Source organism: Protopterus annectens, chromosome 2.part0, assembly GCF_019279795.1.
Source record: "Protopterus annectens isolate FY-2018-M chromosome 2.part0, PAN1.0, whole genome shotgun sequence".
NCBI lineage: Eukaryota > Metazoa > Chordata > Ceratodontiformes > Protopteridae > Protopterus > Protopterus annectens.
Genome location: NC_056728.1, coordinates 2,100,194 through 2,120,429, shown reverse-complemented (window position 1 = coordinate 2,120,429; position 20,236 = coordinate 2,100,194). Strand labels below are relative to the sequence as shown.

The 20,236-nt window shown below is 42.5% G+C and overlaps 1 protein-coding gene across 1 annotated transcript in view; it reads right to left on the bottom strand.

The window, feature by feature from the left end:
* The window catches only part of LOC122793688 (FAST kinase domain-containing protein 2, mitochondrial-like), a 173,697-nt gene that overhangs the window by 68,463 nt on the left and 84,998 nt on the right, over positions 1 to 20,236 (bottom strand). The window lies entirely within an intron of this gene.

Genomic DNA, 20,236 nt, shown 5'->3' with positions numbered 1-20,236 from the left:
TGCCTGAGACATGCTTCTCAATAATGGATACCAGTGTTGTCTTGGCCAGTCCGGAGCTATTAGTATCACTTTTGGCTGTTCCTCCCTGATCTTCAGTAGAACCTTGTACATCAATGGGAGAGGTGGGAAGGCATATACTGTTAGGGCTTTCCAGCTGAAAGAGAGAGAGTCCACCCTCCAAGCTTGTGGGTGGTATGTCCTTGAGCAGAATATCTTCAGTTGATGATTGAGTGGGGAGGCGAACAAATCTATCTCCGGCATTCCCCATGTCTTTGCTAGGAGTTGGAAGATGTCTGGGTGCAGCATCCATTCATGTGCATCCATGGTAGTTCTGCTTAAGCTGTCCGCCAGTGCATTTTCTTTCCCTGGCACGAATTGGGCCTGTAGTTGGATACTGAGATTCAGGCATAGTTCCCACAGATTCATAGCCATCCAGCATAGAGGGTAAGAATGCGTGCCTCCCTGCTTGTTTATGTACCACATGACCGTGGTGTTGTCTGTCCTTATTAGCAGGTGTCCTTGTTGGAGGAAGGGTTTGAATGCCTCGATTGCATGCCTCACTGCCAGCATTTCCTTTTGGTTTATGTGCATGCTTAGCTGTCCTCGAGGCCATAGGCCTTGGATACATTTGTCCTCCATGTATGCTCCCCATCCTCGGTCTGAGGCGTCCGTGGTGATGGTCTGCCTTGGTTTTGGTTTGTTGAAAGGCAACCCTCTGTTGGACTGGCAGGCCTGAGCCCACCACAGGAATTCCTTTTGAAGGCATGGAATTATTGGTATCAGGGTTTCTAAACTGTGACTGTGCTGAGACCATACACTCCGGAGGTACGATTGTAATTTCCTCATATGCAGCCTGACATGCGGTATTAGAATTATGCAGGATGCCATGTAACCCAGGGCCTGCAGGATTTTCCTTGCAGTAAGCTGAGTTTGTCTGGTCAGAATCATGAAGTAATCTGGGAGTTGTTTTTGTTTTTCTTCTGTGAGAAAGGCCATTTGGGTGGTTGTGTCCAGATCTGCACCCAAAAAGGTTATCCTTTGGGATGGTACTAGTCTTGACTTTTGGATGTTGACTGTGTATCCCAAGGTCTGTAGCAGGTGTATGGCATAGGCCAAGTCCTTTATCAAATTTTCCTTGTTGTCCGCTTGTATTAGGCAGTCGTCCGGGTATGGGTAAATTTGAATTCCCCGTAGTCTGCAATGTGCAATTACTGATGCCAGGCATTTTGTGAATACTCTGGGTGCAGTAGATAAGCCAAAGGGCAATGCTGAGAATTGATAATGCTCTGATCCTGCAAGAAATCTGGGGCGTCTTCTGCAGTTTGGTCGAATAGGGACGTGCAGGTATGCCTCCTAGAGATCTAGAGTCACCAGCCAAGACTCCTTGCCCAACATGGGAAGAAGTTGCTGTAGGGTCAACATTTTGAATTTTGGCACAATGAGATAAGTGTTCAGTGCAGACAGGTCGAGAATAGGCCTCCATTGATTTTCCTTTCTTGGTACAAGGAATAATCTGGAGTAAAATCCTTGGCCTTGTTCTGAACATGGTACCTTTTCTATAGCTTTCGTCTGAAGTAAATTGCTGATTTGTTTTAAAGCCTCTGCCCTCTGATTTGGTGGAAGGTTTGGCATTCCGCCTCTTTTTGGCAAAGTGTGGAAGTGGAACCTGTATCCTTTGTCTATTTGCAGTGTCCATGCATCCTTTGTGATATAATGCCAGTTTTTTTGAGAATAAAGCCAACTTTCCGCCCAAGGGTGCTTCCAGTTGATCCCTGGTAGGCGGACTCAGAGTTAAGTCATTGACCCTGTCCTGGTGTAGTAGTTGTTGTTGCTGTTGCACTACTCCTCTGGTTGGCAGGCTGCCACTGACGGCCTCTGTAGGAGCCCTTCGATTGACCTCTGCCTCTAGGGCGCCTGTTCCTGCCTCTCTGGGCTCTGTCCGAGTCTGGAAAGGACCAATTCTTAGTAGGCCAGTTTCTGCTGAATCTCGGTGGTTGAACTTGCAGGAAATCTTTAACTGTTTGCACAGATTTTGCCTTTTCTTCAACCTTTTTTAAGATCTCCTGAGCAGAGGAGCCAAATAAATTTTGTTTCTCCATTGGAGCATCCAGGAGTTTAGCTTTGACATGGTCTGGTCTGCAGAATGTGCTTTATACAAATGGAAATGAGAATCCGGGACCCTGTAGTATCTGTCAGGTTTGGCAGGGGCCGGAGGGAGAGTATCAGGGGCTGTACTGACATCATTGTACACATCATCAATTACATTCAGAACAGGAGGTATAGCTAAGGGCCTATGCTGAGGCAAATGCAAAAAGGTCCTTAATCTTTTTCTAGAATCAGAGAAATCCTGACCTTGCCATTGAAAATGCTCTCTCATGGAGTGTAGAGAGTGTCACCAAAGGAAAACTCTTCAGGAGGGGAGGCCGAAGGAATAGATTCCTCTGCATCTGAATCCTCATAAGCCCCTTCCTGGTGGTCTGACAACTCAGATCCATCCGTGGAATCATCTGAGGAGTGTGGATCAGAGGGGTCAGTCCTGGGCCTTTTGTCTGGAGGAGGTCGAGAGGCCCTGTCTGGGTGAGGTTGTGAACCCCTAATTAAGGAAATAAGGTCCTCAGCAAGGCTGAGGATCTGTGAACTAGAGGAAGGCCTCTGGGAGGTAGATTTGGCAGGCAAAGCTTTTGAAAGTTTGGCAGCTTTAGCCCTTGAAAAGGCCTTAATGGACATGGAAGCAGGGGGCCTAGCTGCCCCACGTGCAGGGGTAGAAATGTCCAAAGGTATGGTGTCGGACAATTCCTGAACACTAGCTTCGGTAGGTAGTTCTGAAGCCGACTCAGCTGGGGCCTCTCGGGCCTCGGTGGTCGGAAGTATGGTTTCGGAAGAGGGAAACGCCGAGGACTCAGTTTCGGCCGAAACGGAGACACTCGCGGTAGGCCTAGCCGTGGTTTCAGCCGAAACCGCGGACCGCGAGTGTCGGTCCTTTTCCTTGCGTTTTTTTGACCATATGCGAAGTCGGAGTCTCCGACGGCATTTTATAAGCAAAAGCGGCTCCAAAAAATTCCTCTGCAAACTCCGACCGACGTCTAAGAGTTCGTCGGTTGAAGGAGGCACAGGCTAAACAGGCCGATACGTCGTGGTCTGGGCCTAAGCAAGGAAGGCAGTAAGAATGGAAATCCTTATGAGGTATTTGTTTCCCACAAGTTAAACAATTATTTACTTTGTCTGACATCGGCTGAGGCAAGAAAGAGCCCCCAACGGGGTACTTAGCTTTTTTCGAAGTCTTCGGTAGCTGAAATCACTGGATCTGACCGACCGGCACTTGTGAACAGCTTCTGCTTCGGGCACCGCGCGGCAAGAAAGACGGAGGAAAATGGCGTCGGCTGATGCTTTTATACCCCAGACGCTCTGACGTCGGGGAAAGTGCGACATCAGCCGAGGCCAGACCCAGACTTTGAATCCGGCCAACCGAAGGGCTGCCTGAGGCGGGACAACCCATATGTTATGACTGCAGATGCATCCTTGAAGGACATCCTGTAGTACCTGTCTGGCTTTACTAGTGCAGGGGGTAAAGAATCTGGAAAGAGACTGGATTCAGAAAAAAAACATCATCTACAATATCAAGCACGGGGGGGGGGGGGGGGAATAGCCAGGGGCCTCTGCTGAGGCAATAAAAGGAAATCTCTGAGCCTTTTCTTGGATTCTGAGTAATCCTGGCTCTCCCAATGGAAATGCTCCTTCATGGTGTGCAGGGTTTCCCCAAAAAAGAGTAATCCTCAGGCGGTGAGGCTGAAGGAATGGACTCTTCAGCATCAGAGTCCTCATAGGGAGGGAGAGAACAGCCCTGGTAAGAAGAAGAATCGGAGGAAATGGGCACCTGATCAGAGGAATCATAATCAGAGTCTTGCCTAGGCCTTTTGTCAGGAGGGGGTCAGGAGGGGGATGGGAGCCCCTGATTAAAGTAATAAGGTCTTCGGACATTTTAAGCATATGTTTCTTTGGCATGGATGACTGTTCTGGAGAATGCTGCACTTGTTTCTTTGTCTTTAATGGTGTTTTTGACTTTGCCTTTGCTGCTGTAGTAGCTTTAATTGTAAGCTGTGAAGGTCTGAAAACACCTTCAGAAGCCGGTGCCTGCTCAGTGGCTCCGGACCCATCTGAGGGTATAGTTTCCGTAGGCCCAATACCTTGAGTTTCCACAGGCCTCAGTGCCTCCACGTGGCTGTCGGTGTGACCTGTGGCTCTGAGGTAGCGGGTGTCAGGGGCTGCGAAAGCACCTCACTGAGAACCGGCGACTGGCCTGAAGAGGCTTCGTCGTCGGTTTTGGACCTCGGATGCCTGTCTTTTTGTCTTTGCGTTTTTTATACATTCCGGTCGTCGGTTGTTCCGACGGCATTATGTAATTAAATCTTCGTCCAAAATAATGTAAAGCAAAATCAAACCAACATTTAATAGTGCATTTATTGTGTCTAGCACAAAACCAACAACTAGTAACGTCGTGGTCAGGGCCTAGGCAAGGAATGCAGTAAGAGTGAAAGTCCTTATGAGGTATTTGCTTCCCACAAGAAATACAAAGTCCTTATGAGGTATTTGCTTCTCACAAGAAATACAATTATTAACTTTTACTGACATCGGTCTGGAACAAGAAAAAGTTTCCCCAACGGGGTACTTCGCTTTATTGAAGACTTCAGTTCTGAAATTCAATTTTGAAAATCACAGGAGTTGGCCGACCAGCACTTGTGAACTGCTTTTGCTTCAGGCACCGCACAGCAAGAAAGACTGAAGTAAATGGCGTCAGTTGCAACTTTTATACCGCTGGCGCACTGACGTCAGGGAAGAGACTACAGCAACCGACTCCGGACCAAGACTTTGGAACTCGGGCCGACTGCGGGTCGCCTGCCAGCAGGATAACCCAAGTGCAATGACTGCAACAGTGAAACACGATGAACATCATTACTGTAAGAAAAAAGAGGAGACAGACGCTGACAACATGGCTCAAGCTGTGGATGTATGTATATATATATATATATATATATATATATATATATATATATATATATAAAACTGAGTGAGAAATGTCTGCAGATGTAATAAGAATGAAAATACTAGGATTATTAGGTAGGACTAATGGTGATTAAGATCATTCCTTTGTAACAACTGATAGAGCCGATATTACTGAATTAGCAGTTGAAGATTCTTCAGATCTGGTCAGAAAATATATCCTTGTAATTATAAACTCAATTATTAGAGGAACTGACACTTACATCAGTAGAGAAGATAATGAGCATAAATAGGAAATTCACCCCGGGGATCACTTCTGTGACTCTGCTCAACAGGGCACAGGAAAATAATTTTCTTGGGTGGCGAAAGCCAGGGTACCTTTTTGGCTAGGCTTATATAGACCCTAGGGCCAATAGCCTAGTACCTACCTATGAACCTATGAGTGCTATGCTTGCCAGGAGCAAAAACTTAAGACGGAGACAAGCCTTAGAATGTCTTAATGTAATGAAGACTGGATCTGTTTTTATTCATGTTGGTACAAATGATCTCATCCGCAAGGACTCGATGACTGTTAGCAGGGAACTTACAGTCCACTTAGACATCATAGCTTGTACAGGTACTAAGAAATGTTTTTCACAAATCACATATAGAAGAGAGAGTGAGGTCACCATGAATGAAAAGATTGTCCTGTTTTGAAAAATGGAAAATGTGTAGAGCATCTAAGCCTAATTTGGGTAAACCTGTTAAGGCAGGATGGTGTGCACTTGCCAAGATCAGGGAGGAGAATTTTTGCACCAGGATTTTTCCCAGTTCAAAAAATTAACAGTTCACAGATGGCAACATCTGATGCATCACTGACAATTGTTAATGCTAACAGCATTAATAATAAAGGTTTTATTAGAAAATTTGCTACATTCCAAGACTGATGTTGTTATTGCTTGTGAAACATGGTTGAAGAACAATAATTGAAAACTTTGTCAGGGTATAAATGTTTTTACTGTAACAGACATTCTAACAAAAAATTAGGTGGCGGTGTTATGATAGGGATTAAAGGTAATTACGAGACCTGTGACTGTTACATGTTCTATGAGAACACCAATGCTATAGACTGTGTAACTGACAATAAAGATAACCCTAGAACATAAAACAATTGCTGGAGTGTATAGACCATGATAGTAGAGTGCTGATCACCTAGAGCAATTCATACATTTCTTGCATGAAACACTGGAGGGAATAATAATAGTGGCTGGTGACTTAAATTTACCAGAAACAGCCTGGAATAATACCGATTCAACAACATTACTAAGGAAATTATTTGTAACATATGTTCAGGAACAACAACCGCTTCAGAATGTAAAAAAAAAAAAAAAAACTAGTCGGAATGGAAAAAGCACAGGGAGGAGATGGAATTAGTAATAATGATCAGAGAACACTTCAGGAAGAGCTTACAATGCCATTGTATCTATTATTTATTAGGTTGTATAAATATGGGGAGATTTGTTAAGATTGAATACATGCACTTATTAAACTTGTCTTTAAGGGAAAGGGAAAAGGACACGTCCTGCAGATCCATAAGTCTATTTTCATGTTGTGGAAAAATAATGGAAAAGGTAATATTGGAACAGTTACTGTTAGAACTGGAAAGGGTGGGATTTGAAACCATATATCAGCCTGTATATGCTGTAAATAGATCTATTACCACCTGTGGCATGATGTTTTCTAACAATATAACAGCTATGAATGAAAATCTGTGCTGTAATGTAATTTACATAGATTTAACTTCGGCGTTTGACAGGGTCTTACACAAACACATCAATAAATCAGAACAACTAGGAATTGATATACTCTTGATAAGATGGATAGCTGCATGGCTTAGAAACTGGACATGGCAAGCATCATACAGCAACTGGAAAAGTGAAATTCTTGGTTACAGTCAAAGTGCCCCACAGGTCTCTGTCTTAGGCCCATACTTGTTTAGATTGCATCTTTCAGATCTATATTCTTCATCTGAGGTGTTCTATAGTCTATATGCAGATGACTTGAAATTGGCTAACCTGATTACATGTGTTACAGACAGAGTATATCTGAAAAAGAACATGACAAAATCAACCATTTGGGCCCAAGAGATTAATACGCTGATAAATACAGCAAAAAATAAGCATAGGAGATTTGGGTCACAAAAATTGAAAGGCAAATATTTAATACAACACACACTGATTGAAACCATGCATTCATTTAAGGACATGGGTATACAGGTCGATCCAGCTTTTTTCTTCTAATCATATCAGCCAATTGGTTAATGATACCTATACAATAGGTTGTATAAAACGACTTACAAAGTCTAGGAAATCAGAAACGATGAAGTCATTGTTTGTTAGTTACATTAGATCCAAACCAGAGTATGGAACAATATGGAAACCTTATAAGAAAAGAAGTATGAGAACACTGGAAAGTGTACAGTGGAATTATTCCAAGGGAATCCATGGATAAAAAAATTAAGTTATTATGAAAAACTAAAGTATCTTAACTTGTACAGTGTCTCATATAAATATTTAAGCGGAGATCTTATTCATGTATATTTAGAGGCAACTACCTCTTGGAATGTTTGGGGTTATCAAAAAGTAGACAGACAGACAATCTATGTAGACGATTCTATAGGAATGAGAAGTGTACTAACTGGTTCTTTGAGAGAGCAGGTGATGCATGGAACAGTCTACCAAATTACATTAAAGCAATCGCTAGTTTGGATACTTTTAAGAACAGCCTGGGCACATATTATATAATATATATATATATATATATATATATATATATATATATATATATATATATATATATATATATATATACACACAGGGCATTAACACGCATGCTTGAAATATCTGTATGTAAATGCAACTATTCTGGATAATCAATAAGTGGTAGAAACTTGTTCAATAAATCATCTAGTACTGTTGTTAGAAGTTTATTTTACTATTTAGTGAAATTGTTATCAGAATTCATCATAGATGTATTGCCAGACTATTAATCAGTAATATGGCCAGTTAATTACTTCACAACCTTCCAGAAATATCTTGGAGTCCACGTTAAGGGAGTCTTCTCTTGTCTTAGGGATGCTGCCTTTGCTGTTTTATTTGTGACTCTAGTCATTCACTTCTGAGGTTCAAATATGTTTGCTGCATGTGTGCGCCAGACAGGGTCTTGTTTCCACCTTTTCCAGGCCATTTCGCTTTGCTTTATGCATCTGACACCACTGATCAACCAAGAACATTTATGACCCCTAAATGTTCTGCAACTGAGTGGTAAAAGAGTTTCTTATACTACTGTCAGTTTGTTAAGGAAATAACATAAGGATATAACAGGAGTGATTTATTCAAAGTCCTCCAGTCTATAGTTTTGAGTGCTACCATTAACTTTTCCCCTCTGCTTTCATGGATAGCACTGGTGACAACTACCTGCTGACAACTACCTGTGGCAGCTTTTTCTGTAGTTTGAATGAAAAGACAGACATAACAGGACAATGATTAACTTAGACTGTTGGGAAGAATACTGACTTGCAAAGAGTGGTGTCTAATACAGTATCAGTGAAAATCTGATCCAAGAGGGGGTGGTGCCATGGGGCCTTGAACTATTTGTACTAATCTTTAGTGTTATACAAAGGCATTCAACAAACATTCTGTAGATCCATGGCATTTATGTTAAAGCCCCCAAGTATAATGGTATTTCATTGTCAGCCTTCAACAAATGTATTTTATAAGATCTGTTGCAATAAGGAGAGCAATGAGGGGGAGGTATACATGCAACTCCAATGTGCAGGTGGGCATGATTTCCCAATATAAAATGGACATGAAGCCACTTGGGACGATTACTACTACTGACAGCATTTACAATATTAATAGAGCACAAGCAGAAATTACTACTACTAATTAAAAGTAAAGCTTCATCTCTAATCCTGCATCTTCCCTTTACGTCATTCTACATAGTATAATTAAACCAGATCAATGAGCAAAATGTTGCCAAGATTATGTTATTGCAGCCACATACAGTTGTGATGAACTAGGTTTCCATGACAGACTATTACTGATACAGTTAAGATGTACTTAGGCTACTTTCAGGTCTTTAAGCCATGGGGTTGTATTGTTCTGCATATGCAAGGGGGGACTGGATTTGTATGGATGTTTCTAGAAAAGCTGAGTTTATAAACTGCCTGGTTTAATACACATTTTTTTTTTTAATTCTACTATTGGGTTATTCCACTTTTGCAAAAGTATAATTTGCAATAAGGATTGCTGGTTGGAGAGCCAAACAAAATGATAAAAATACTAAATACGTAATTTCAAATTTATATTCATGAAATTTATATTGGTCATTAGTATGCAAATGTATGCATGTTCTATTATGCTACTGAAGTGTATCAAAACTAATAACTGATATTAAAAACAAAAAATAAACGTATGATGAGGTGCGAGTTACATCCTAACAAGTACACAAAGATGCATTTTAAGCCATGAGGTACATACACAAAGTGCCTTTTGCAGCTGGATATTCTGTTATCAGGATGTAACCTATACTCCTTATGAATGTGTCTTTTGTAAGAATATATAAAATGGCCAAAATATTGTAAAAGAACATTAAATTCTGGAGCTGCTGTAATACATAACTTTGATCCTTACAGTTCTGATATCAAGGAAACAAACCCGTGTTTTTAAATTACTGCAGTTTTCTCGGTCTGGCACAAAACATTCATATTTCATCAGTAACAAGAGCAAAATTAAAAACACAGACACAAAATATATGAATTTAGCTACAGAATATGGTTTCTGAATGATGCAAGTCTCAAAGAGCAATTTTGTTACAGAAAAACAGAATATTTCTTAAATTTGGAAGACTTTTTTTTTTTTTTTAAACAAGAAAAATTTCTAATTGCACAGTTGACATAATGTGTACGTTGTGTGTATTGGGTGACAGTGAGGTGCAAATGAAAATCTATGATTATTTATTTATTCTTCTTTACAGAAAGAAGATAAAATTCAGCAGTTCTTGGTTTGTCCATTGCCTAAAGTTTGCACTAATATTCATGCTCATGCATTTAATATTGTGGCTCTCTAGTTTTAACACAAAATGTACCTTGGTCTCATAATATTTATACACAAAGAGAATTACAGTTGCTAGACACTTATAAAATGTCAGATATTTAAAGTTAAAAATGTTCCATTCTTCTAAAATGCAAATTCATACTGACCCTTTGATCCGCATTGAACTTTCTACAGATTCAAAGGAGATGTTTCCCCACTACCAATGTAGATAATTTCCAGCAGTGACCTTAAACAGATGGCCACTCCTAACCAGTGATACTGCCTTGTCATGGCAACGTGGGATGGTGACAATTACATAAGAACCTAAGCTGGAATCTGGCAAGGTTTCTATTATCAAATGCCAGACTGTAATCAATGCCAGATCGAGATACCTCAAGTAGTAATGAATTATTTCTGGCATGTTCCAGTTTGAGCTACTACTGCGTACAAGAGCACAAGATAAGGACACAAGAATGTGCATCTGATCTACTGGTCAGGGATCACCTAACTCCCAGAAAAAGTCTTGGAGACAGCAGAAAAGTGTGTTCTACTGAAACCTCCTTCCATGGTGGTAACCAGATGGTCTTCGCGTTTCACTGTTGCAATCATTACATTTGGGTAATCTGCTAGCAGGTTGCCCTCAGTCGGCCTGAATTCCAAAGTCTTGGGTCCTGCGTCGGTTGCTGTCTCCTCTTCCATGACATCAGGTAGTCAGGAGTATAAAAAATGCAGCTGACGCCATTTTCTTTAGTCTTTCTTGCCACGTGGTGCCCGAAGCAGAAGCATTTAGCAAGTGCCGGTCGGCCGACTACTGAAATATTCGGGTTTAAGTTTCAGAACCGAAGTCTTCACTTAAAGTACACCAATGGGGAAACTTTTTTCTTGCTCCATTCCGATGTCAAAAAAGGTTTATACATCTGCAACCTTGGCAATCAGGGCCTTAAACTGTCAATTTCATATGCTTAAATATCAACAACATGTTATGGGATTGCTAAAACAGAAAATTATGTTGATTTCTGAATGTGCAGAAAATAAAGAATTGCAGGAATTATTGCATGCAGCTGAACAGGTTGGAAAGCAATGTGGTTTTGATTCCTTAGAGGCCTCCTGCAGGGCAGCAGTTACTGGATCTGTGATTAGGAGGCATGCCTCGCTAAAAGAACAAAATTTGCCTGATCATGTTAAAGCTAAATTGCTAGACACACCTTTACAGCATGATACTCTGTTTGGTATTATGGCAGAAGAGGTTTTAAAGAAAATGGAAGACAAGGCTATGTCTATGCAGACTGTTAAAGACTTTTTACAAGTGCAGCCACCAAGATTCAGTAGACACTGGCCTACAAAAAATTTGTCCTTTCCTGTGTCAGACAGAGCTCAAAGGGGCAAATCCAGACACTTTAAGGGTTCCAGATAGCAGGCGCAAGATTCATACAGGTCAAAGCAATGAGGCACTTCTACTTCCAAATCTGGAGGAGATAAAGCACAAACCTACAGAAAACAGTCCCAATGACTACACCAAGCACTTATCTTTTGGCAGTACCCTTAGGGGGAAAATTAGCACTTTTTGCTCAATATTGGCAGTTAATAACCCAGGACAAGTGGGTACTAAACATAGTATCACAGGGATACAGATTCCATTTCCACACTCTGCCAATGGCAAATGGTTGGCCAGATCTGCCAAAAAATCAATGGGCAGAGACACAGAAACAGGTTACGTCCCTCATAGATATGGGGGCCATTCAGCCAGTACCAGAACAGGAAAAAGGATAAGGTTTTTACTCAAGACTGTTCTTGGTACCCAGAAAGGACAAGGTCTGGCGGCCAAAACTGGATTTATTGATTCTGAACACATACCTGGACATTCCAAAATTCAAAATACTGACTTTGCAGCAGCTTCTGCCCATGCTGGGCAAGAATGCTTGGCTGGTAACATTAGACCTAAAAGAGGCATACCTGCATGTCCCAATAAGACAATCGTGCATAAGATGCCTCAGATTCAAGGCTGGCTTAATGCATTACCAATTCTCTGCACTGCCCTTTGGATTATCTACTGCGCCCAGGGTCTTTACAAAGTGTTTGGCACCAGTAATTGCATATTGCAGACAAAGAAGTATACAAATATACCCTTACTTGGACGACTATCTCATTCAAGCAGAGAACAAGGACACTCTTCTTCAACACCTGGCATTTGTGAAAAGGCTTCTAACATGCCTAGGGTACACAATAAACGAAAAGAAATTACAACTGGCACCCTCTCAAAAGATAACATTCCTGGGTGCAAGCTTGAATACAACTGCCCAGATGGCTTACCTCACGCCAGACAAGCAAAAGCAACTGACTACTTACTTCAAACTGATGGCAACAAAAACCCAGTTATCTGCAAGACAAATTCTGCAGGCTCTGGGCTTCATGGCATCCTGCATCCTACTGATTCTATATGCAAGACTGCATACGAGGAAACTTCATGGAGTCAACATTCTCACAGTCTGGAAGCAATGATTCCTCTCAATCCCTGCCTACAACGGGAGTTTCTATGGTGGGCAAAGGCATGTCACCAAAACATGGGACGGGCCTTCACTCTACCCCCTGCCAGCCAAACCATGACAACAGACGCATCAGATTATGCCTGGGGGGCCCACATGGCAGGAAGATACATTCAGGGCATATGGACCCCAAAACAAATGCATCTACATATCAACCAGAAAGAGATGCTAGCTGTTCAAAATGCCCTAACAGCCTTCAAGAACTTACTTCATCCAGGACAACTAATGATAAAGGACAACACCACGGTCATGTGATATATAAACAAACAGGGGGGCACACACTCGTACCCCCTTTGCAGATTAGCCATGGCACTGTGGGACACAGCTTTGACCTACCAAATACATCTTCAAGCTCAATTACTGCCAGGAAAGCAAAATACTCTGGCAGACTATTTAAGCAGAAACCTTATGGATCCTCATGAGTGGAAACTAAATCCACAAGTCTTCAGCATGATAACAGAGAAATGGGGGAGCCCAGACACAGATCTATTTGCCTCTCCTCAAGATGATCAATTGAAAAGATTCTGCAAAAGGACTTACAGACAAACATGGAAAGTGGACGCCCTATCAGTTTACGCCTTTCCTATTCTGCCTCTTCTCCCCAAGGTCCTCCTAAAAGTCAGACAAGAAAACCCAAAGATGACACTAATTGCCCCGGACTGGCCCCACCAATACTGGTACCCAAGCCTAAGGAACCTGTCTCAATACCCAGCTTGGACCTTACCTCAAAAACCTCAACTAATGTCCCAGCAAAACAATCAGATCCTGCACAATCAACTACAGACAATGAACCTGGCAGCATGGGTGATCATGTAGTTATGCAAACAACACTCTCAGTAAAGCTGTGATGGATGTCATTTTGGAAGCCAGAAGGCCTAGTACTAGAAAATCTTATGCTGACGAATGGAAGAGATTCTGTGCTTGGAATCAAGCACAAGGAACTGATACAGCAGAACCAAATATTCCTCAGATATTACAATACTTAACTGAGATGCTTGACAAAGGCCTATCTTTCTCATCAATTAAAATCCATGCCTCTGCCATTTCGGGTCATCACAATACAGAGCCACCAATTTTCTCTCATCCTTTACTAAAGCAGTATCTTAGAGGAGCCAAAAATCTAAGGCCTCCTAGATCATCACCATTACCTGCATGGGACCTCAATTATGTATTGGAAAAGCTCACCCTGTCTCCATCTGAACCAGCTGCTACCGCTGATATAAAGTTCTTATCATGGAAAACAGCTCTGCTACTAGCAATTACTTCAGCAAGAAGAGTTTCAGAGCTACAGGCCCTCATGGCTGTAGAGCCTTTTATATTTTACCCAGACAGGGTGTCTCTTAGGACAAATCCTACATTTATGCATAAGGTGGTTTCCAATGTGGCTCTTAACCAAACAATTCATCTGCCAACCTTTTATCCAAATCCGCAGAACAAAGGGGAGAGAATTCTGCATTCCTTGGACGTACACAAACAGCTAAGATTCTACTTGAGCAGGACTAAAGCTCTAAAAAAAACTGAGCATGTGTCATATGCTGCAGGATCAGAATGAAAGGCTATTTCAAAGCAGACAATTTCAAAGTGGATAAGCCACTGCATCTGTTTCTGCTACTTACACCATGGTAAACCTGTGCCCAAGGGCATTGGGTCTCATTCCACCAGAGCTGCAGCTACTTCTGCAGCCTTTCTCAGAGGAGTACCAACCAAAGACATTCTACAGGCTTCTCCTTGGAGTTCTGTTCACACCTTTACAAAGCATTATCATTTGCCTCTCTACTCTAAGTCCAGGGCAGGCTTTACCACTGCAGTTCTGCAGGGCCTTATGGCCGCACCTAATGCCATTTAGCTCCATCCTCCCAACCATAGCTTTGGGATTCTACCCAAATGCAATGACTGCAACAGTGAAACACGAACACAGTACAGTTGTGTACACTTACCATAAATGTAGATGTTCGAGTGTATTCACTGTTGCAGTCCAGGTTACCCTCCTGCCATCTCCCTGTCATTCTGGAGTTTTATACACCTGACGTCATGGAAGAGGAGACAGCAACTGACGCAGGACCCAAGACTTTGGAATTCAGGCCGACTGAGAGCAACCTTCCAGCAGATTACCCAAATGTAATGACTGCAACAGTGAATACACTCGAACATCTACATTTATGGTAAGTGTACACAACTGTACTTTCCTCTCACTAGCAGCCAACCACTCCAGTCAGTATATCCACAAACAAACCTCTAATACTCCTTGCCCAATAATATTTAACTATTCCAAGACAACTGAAAGAGTAAAGCTTTGATTCTTGGATGAGATGGAAATGCAACACCAACAAGAAGCCCCTATCATAGGAAAATCCTTACTTCTTATAGGCTCCAAATCAAAACAGAAATTGCAGTAAACAGAACATTTTAAAGTTCCCAGAAAAAAGTAAAGATACAAGATAAATACTTTTCCAAACAAAACCTCTAATACATTACAGCTGTTCAAGTAGCACTATACTGTCGAATCTATTAATGAAAAGCTAACAACCAGCAAGTAAAAAAGGCAGTGTTTACAAATTGCTGACATAACAAGAAATAAAACATTTAGCACATCCTAGTGACAATGGTGCAGGCTAAGTATTTACTTATAATTAGCTATGTATAAAACCCAGTACTTCACAGAAGGTAAGAAAAAAAAATAATAAAAATCTACCTAATGGGTCACAATAAATATACAGCAACAAATTTTGTGAAAAAACTTGCAGTAGCAAAGCTCCAAGAAGCTACAATAAACAACGTAAAAATAAAATGAAGAATTCCTCAACATCTAATCCCAACCCTGCCCCCTAGTACACATATGACCATATCCACTTTCACCTGTGCCCACATCCTATATAAAACTACTCAAACAAACTTAAGCTGCACTCTTCTTCAGCTGATGACCAAAGTGTGTACCTAAAAATAGCAGCCAATAGCATATTGCCTATCTTGCTCAATCCTTATAAATAGGCCAATCCAGGAATCTCACATTCCCTCTCTCTGGAAAAAGTCACACATTATACCACTGCACAAAGAAGGAAATTAAACAGATATTAATAACTTTAGACCTACAGCAATCTTATCGCCCTCGTCAAAATACTTGAAAAATGTATTCAAAAATAATTACTAGACTATCTCCTGCAGGAAGAAAGTACAGTTGTGTACACTTACCATAAATGTAGATGTTCCAGTGTATTCACCGTTGCAGTCATCATCACACTTGGGTTATCTGCCTGCAGGTAGCCCTCAGTCGAACCAAATACCAGAGTCTTGTGATTTCTGCATCAGATACTGTCACCACTTCCATGATGTCAGGTCGTCAGGGGTATAAAACATGCAGCCAATGCCATTACATCAGTTTTTCTTGCCCTAGATGTCAGGAGCCCCCAAAATAGGAAGCAACCACATGGTGTGGAACACCTCCAGTAAAAATTAAATACCTTTTCCATAAGATATGGCCAAAAAAGAGGATAGGTAGAAAGTACAGGAAAAGACAGGGGGGTTGGAGGGAGGGTAACCAGGACTGCAACAGTGAATACACTCGAACATCTACATTTATGGTAAGTGTACACAACTGTACTATGTTCTTAGTGTTTCACTGTTGCAGTCATCACACTTCGGTTGACTCTCAAAGCTGAGGAAGGGTGGAGGCAGTCAAGAAGTATTAGGGCTGGCTAGCAGGCCTTGTGGCAAATCCAGCTCTGGATTTAGAAAAGATAGGCAAGTGGTAATGCTTGAAGGTGTGTACAGAATTCCAGGTTGTAGCTTCCAGGATGTCCCTGGTAGGGACTCCCCTGAGAAATGCTGTAGAGGTTGAGTTAGCCCTAGTGGAATGAGGTCTGATCCCCTGTGGGGTAGGTTTTCCATGGTGTTTGTGGCAGAAATGGATGCAGTGTGCTATTGCTTTGAAATAGCCTTGCCCTCTGCCCCTGTAGCAAAGCTGACTAGCAGCTGGTCAGATTTTCTGAAAGGTTTAGTCCTCTCAAGGTAGAACCTGAGCTGTCTGTGCACATCCAAAGAGTGCAGGATCCTTTCCCCTTTATTCTGAGGATTAGGAAAAAAGGTTGGTAAATGGATGGAGTGGTTTAAAGCCACACTGGATATTACCTTGGGCATAGTCCTGAAGAAAACTCTGTCCACATGGAAGATAATGAAGGGTTCCACGGCCATAAGGGCGTGCAACTCAGACACTCTTTTTGCTAAAGTGATGGCTAGAAGTAAGGCTGTTTTCCAAGAGAGGAATTTACTCTGCTGTAGCAGCAGGCTCAAAAGGGGGGAGCATGAGCTTCTCTAGTACAAAGAGAAGGTCCCAGGCAAGAGTGGGAGCTCTCCTTGGGGGTGTTAAATTGTTAGCTCCTCTCAGGAACTGTTTGATCAGAGGGTGAGAGAAGAGGGGTGGCTCAGTATTGTAATTAATTGAATTGAGATGGCAGAGGCATGAATCTTAATTGATGAGAAGGATAGGCCTTTGTGGAGCAGCTCTGCTCGATAATCTAGGATTTGAGGTAAGGTTGTCACTGCTGTGTCCTTTCCTTGAGACTGACTCCAAGAACAGTATCTTTTCCACTTTTCTGAACAGAATAGTACTAGGCCTCCTGGCCTCAAGAATAACATCCAGCACCTGTTTGCTGAGGGTTGCTGGTGATGTATTCAGGGAATAAGCCAGGCTGCCAGGTTCAGGGTTTGCAGCTGAGGATGCAAAATCTGGCCCTCCTGCTGGGACAGCAGAGAGGGGGGTCTGATGTAGGTGCTAGGGTAGCACTGCTGTCAGACTGCATAGGAGTAGGTACCAGTGCTGGCATGGCCAGTCTGGTACAATAAGGATTGTCCTTGGCCTGTCCTGTTTGATCTTGAGTAGTACTTTTGAAAGGAGGGGCGGGGGGGCATAGATTGAGAGGTTTTCCCATGTAAAGGGTAGAGTATCCACTTTCCATGCCTGGCTGTGGGGATTTCTGGTGCAAAATGTGCTCAGTTGATGGTTTGGAGGGGGGGGGGGGCAAAGAGGTCCACCTCTGGTGTCCCCCACCTGTGTATTAGAAGTTTGAATGAGTTTGTTTCCAGTTTCCACTCGTGTGGGTCCATTAGATTTCTGCGTAAGTCGTCTGCCAGTAAATTTTGTTTGCCTGGCAGGAATCGAGCTTGCAGGTGCACTTGATTGCTCAATGCTGTGTTCCACAGACCCATGGCTAACTTGCAGAGTGGGTATGAATGAGTTCCCCCTGCTTGTTTATGTAGCTCACAACTGTGGTGTTTTCTGTCTTTATCAAGAGTTGTCCTGGCAGGATAAGGTATTTGAAGGCTGTCAGTGCATTCTGTACAGCTAACATTTCTTTTTGACTGATCTGCAGGTGAATTTGTCCTGGGCTCCCATTTGCCATGAATGCATTTGCCTGGCATATGAGCCCCCCCCCCCCCATGCATAGTCTTATGCGTCTGTTGTCAGGGTTTGGGCGGTGGGGGGGGGTTGAGTGAAAGGGAGTCCCTTGCTGTGGTTGCAAGCCTCTGCCCACCAAAGGAACTCTGTCCTTAGGCAAGGAATAATAGGAATGACTGTTTCCAGGTCCTGAGAATGTTGACACTAGAGACTTTTTAAAGTACCATTGAAGTTTCCTCATATGCAGTCTTGCATATGGAAATAGTAGAATGAATGAGGTCATGAACCATAGTTGCAGATGGCTGGGTTTGGGTGGCCAGTAGCTTGAAGTAATATGTCAAATAAACCTGCTTTTCTGGAGTGAGGAATGCCATCTGGGAAGCTGTGTTCAAACTTGCTCCCAGGAATGCAATATTTTGGCTGGGTACCAGATGTGATTTCTTTTCGTTGATGGTATACCCCAGAGAAGTTAGGAGTCACTTTACAAACGTCAGGTGCTGAAGTAGCAATTCCTGACAGTCCGCCGGAATCAGGCAATTATCCAGGTATGGGTAAATTTGAATATTTCTCTGCCTGCAGTGTGCAATGAGTGGAGCCAGGCACTTTGTGAATACCCTGGGAGCAGCAGATAAGCCAAAGGGAAGTGCAGAGAACTGACAGTGCATAGAGCCTGCCCTAAAACGTAGATATTTCCTGCAAGATTCCCTTATGGGGATGTGCAGATAAGCTTCTTTAAGTCTAGTGTGACTAGCCAAAATTCCTTGGCTAGCATAGGAAGCAGCTGCTGGAGTGTAAGCATTTTGAATTTTGGTACCAACAGGAAGGTGTTGAGAGTTGACAGATCCATAATAGGGCGCCAAGAGTTCTCTTTTCTGGGCACCAGGAACAGTATGGAGTAGAAACCCTGTCCCTTTTGCTCTGTTGGAAGAGGTTGAATAGCCCTGACACCGAAAATTGAAAGTACTTGCTTTTGGGCCTCTACCCACTGGTTTGGAGGAAGGTCTGGCAATCTGCTTGGGGTTGGCAGTGAGTGGAAGTAGGTTCATAGGTAGGTACTAGGCTATTGGCCCTAGGGCCTATATGAGCCTAGCCAAAAGGTACCCTGAATCTGTATCCCTGGGATACAATGTTTATGACCCATCGATCCTGGGTAATACACTCCCAGTTTTTTGCATGCAGGGCCAGTTTTCCTCCTAGGGGTGCAAGTACTTGGGCATGGCTGGGAAGGATGAAGGACAAGTCATTGTGAACTTTTTCCATAAGGGGGAGGATTACCGCTCCCTGCATTTGAGGAGGGAGCACTCCATTGTTTAGATCTGTGCATACCCTGAGACTGTAGTCTTTGTGGTCTGTTGCCCCTGGGTTTGGGCTAAGAAGGTCTGGGAGGGACTGGAAAGGACCAGTTTTTTGAAGGACAATGCCTGCTGAATCTAGGTGGCTGTACCTGTAAAAAAATCTTTAACAGTTTGAATAGATTTAGCTTTTTCCTCCATCTTTTTAAGAATAACTTCTGCTTTTGTGCCAAACAAACGTTCCTGGTTTAATGGAGCATCTAGTATTTTGCTTTGACATGGTCTGGCAAGATTTGTTCCTTCAGCCAAGCATGCCTTCTCAGTACAGACCCAGTGACAGCAGCCCTGCAAGATGCTTCTAAGGCATCAAAACCACACTGCAAAGTATGTTTACTAACTTGGTTTGCAGAATGCATTAACTCTTGTAAATCTATTTTCTGTACAATCTGGAAGCAACAACATTTTTCGTTTAATTAGTTCCATAACATGCTGCTGGTACTTCAACATGTGAAACTGGCAATTTAAAGCACTTATGGCAAGAGTTGCAGAGGTATATACCTTCTTACCCCATCTGTCTAAAGCTCTAGAATCCCTGTCCGAAGGGGTAGGATTTTTATCTGTAGTAGCCTTAATACCTTTAGGTCCCTGGGAAATGGTCTCTGGATCCACAGTGGGATTTTTAAAGAGAACTTTGTGTGCGTCAGGTACTCTGTAGTACCTGTCAGGCTTTCTAGGAGCTGGTGGTAAAGTATCGGGGGTAAGACTGGATTCCATGAAGACATCTACAATATCCAGGACAGGGGGTATAGCTAGAGGATTATGCTGAGGCAAGTCTAAAAATTCCCCGCATCTCTTTGGATTGTGGGTAGTCCTGGCATTCCCAGCAGAAATGCTCTTTTAGATTATGCAAGGTTTCACCAAAATAAATGTCCTCTG